Source organism: Elephantulus edwardii, unplaced genomic scaffold (genome assembly GCF_000299155.1).
Source record: "Elephantulus edwardii isolate Elephantulus edwardi_28Jun2011 unplaced genomic scaffold, EleEdw1.0 scaffold00312, whole genome shotgun sequence".
Classification (NCBI taxonomy): domain Eukaryota; kingdom Metazoa; phylum Chordata; class Mammalia; order Macroscelidea; family Macroscelididae; genus Elephantulus; species Elephantulus edwardii.
This window is the reverse complement of record NW_006400062.1, coordinates 2,659,230-2,662,130: the sequence shown is the minus strand read 5'-3', so window position 1 is coordinate 2,662,130 and position 2,901 is coordinate 2,659,230.

The following is a 2,901-nucleotide window of genomic DNA, read 5'->3' as shown; positions in this document are numbered from 1 at the left end:
AAAATGGAAATTTGAAATAGCTGCTTTCAAAGAAAGGGCCCCAGTGCTATGAATGTCTATTATGAAGGAATTTGATCGTGTAGAGGAGATCTTATTGACCTATCCCCTCAAAAAACTAGACCTCATTGCCATCAAGTCAGAACTGACTCATAACTGTCCCTTGAGAGGGATTTCAGGAGGCAGTATAAACAGTACGGGCGGAGATTGCTCCTCTTTCTTCTGCAGAGACATTGGTGGATTTGAACCTCCAGAAAGGTGCTATCTTGGGTTAGCAGCTAAACCAAGGCTACACCCTCCCCACCCCCCACCCCCCACAGAGGGCTCACCAGACATCTCCTGGAATGCAATATTCCCATCTCTGTGCTAAATACTGTGGGTACAGATCTATTGTTAAAATGATCACAATGAATTTTCATTTATTTTTTCTTCATTTATGTGTCTCTCAACTACAACTCTTTGGGGTCCTTTTTAGTTTCTGAATGCCATTAGCACAGTATGGGGCATACTTACTGTTATTGCAGGGTCAGAAACAACTCAGCTCACCCTCCAGCTGGTTTTTGGAGGGTGTGAAGCACACAGGAGGAAAGTGACTGTCTCCAGAGGAGTGTGGCGGCAACCACATCTTAGTGGCAGCACAATACTTTATCACTGTTACCAGAGCATGACATTTATTAAATATCACAAATCATTTCCTATTTTCTGATTGAATCAAAGTGTAACTTAGACATGGTTTACAGAGATATTTATAGAGGAATAATTTTTTTTTAAATGCCTACTACTTTCTCTGAAACAAGAAGTTCTGTGTCTAATTGCTCTGCAGAAAACAGTACTCTAATAAGCTTTCAAGAACTTTTTTTTTTTCATGGGATACAGAATATTCTGGCAGTTACTTACAAGCTTTGAGGTTGGAAAATGAGGAAACAGCATTAACTGGTTTAATTACTTGAAAGGTCAGAGACCAGATTACACTAGTGCCTTTCAGGAAATGGAAAGGGATGAAATAACGATTTTGAAAAGGAGAGCAAAACCAGCCAAATAACCACACAAAACACATCAGGAATAAATAAGAGAATGATATAGGAATGCTAAATAAGGGTTTTTAAATAATTTTGATTTTATATATTTTGAGATGCTATGACACATAAAAACAATCAAAGGATGCACTCTAAGTAGTTTATTTCATTTTACAAAATTCGGTGTATTAAACATCAAGTCAGAAACAAAACCCACTGTTATTGAACTGGTCACAACTCAATATGAGCCTCCACTGAGTTTCCAAGATTGTAAATCTTTAAAGGAAGAGACTTTTTTTTTTGTAGACCAGAGGGTTGATGGTGGATTCTAACAGCTAACATTCCAAGTTGTGATGTGATACATTATACAGTTACACATCAGAGCTCTTTATATTAAAACATGTTGTTTGGTACCATTGAGTCAGAACCGACTCGTAGCTGACCCTCCAGCAGGTTTTTAGAAAGCAGTGAATCACACAGGAATATATCACCATTCTTTTTCTATTAAACAGCTCTTGAATTAAAACCATGCGGCTTTGTGTTAGCACACATTATTTTCATACAGTCCCACTTCCTTTCGTTTCCTTTTCTACTTAATTACGTAAAAATAGAAAATAGACCTCAGATTTACAAGAGTCATGATTTCTTTTTAGTGATTGTTTCTTGAATGCCTTTGTAGACAGTCCCTTTGCTAACTGAACCATCCAGAGCTGGACCTCTTTAAGGCACAGGCAGGCAGGCTTTATGTATCCTGGCATAGATGTTCTGGTCCCAGAGTACCTTGAGGGTACTAGAGATGACCCAGAGATTTCCTGACTATTATAATCCTTCTGTATATTTTTTTTTTTGGGGCAGAGTATTGTCAGAATAAAGTTCCAGAGAGGTATCTTAGAATACCTTAGTTCAAAGACTTGTATATTTATTTTTATTTATATTAATATTTATTTTTTATATTTTATATTTAGGTATACTTGGTTTGAATCACATCTCTGACTGAAAGTAATAATTTTGACATAGGGCAAGTTTCTTACCCTTTTAATTTATTTACACAACAGGAACTTATGAAGATAAAAAATGTAATGAAAATTTTAATAGGAGAGCAAGCAGTAAATGTTGGAAAGGATGTAGAGGTATTGGCACTCTCATTCACTGCTGGTGGGATTGTAAAATGGTACAACTACTCTGGAAGACAATGTGATATTTCCTAGAAAGCTGAACTTAGAAATCTGACTCAGTATTCTACTACTTAGGAATATATCCCAAGGTAATTAGAAGTAAGACATAAACTGAGATATGTACACTTATGTTCATAGCAGCATTATTCACAATACCAGTAAAACAGAAATAGCCCACATACCCATCAACAAATGAATGGATTGTGAAATTATATTTTCACCCAATGGAATACTAGCACGGTCTATTTAATTGACTAAGATACAACAATGGAATACTATACAGCACCATTCAAGAAAATATTACATAACATAGGGGAGTCCAGAGAGCATTATGGTGAGATAAATGTCTCAGTTTCAAAGTGACAAATACTGAATAAAACAATTTTTTTAAAAAAAAACAGAAGAGTAATTGAGTAAGGTGTGTATAAATGTCCAATAGGGGAAGTGGAGTGATTAAAAAGGGCATAAAAAGGGGGTAAGTGGAAATTACTAAGATAGCAGAGTTTAGTGGGTGGATGTGGGACAGTGAAGAAATAAGGAAGATTCAAATGGGACTTGAAAAGCCGAGGTAATAACAGACTTAAAGCAATAGTAATTAATGATCAAGAAGTTAGGGAGCTGCATAGAAAATGTCAAAGGGCAGCTCAGGATGATAAGGCAAAGTATTATAATGACATGTGCAAGGAGCTGGGGTCAGAAAATCTAAAATTCAG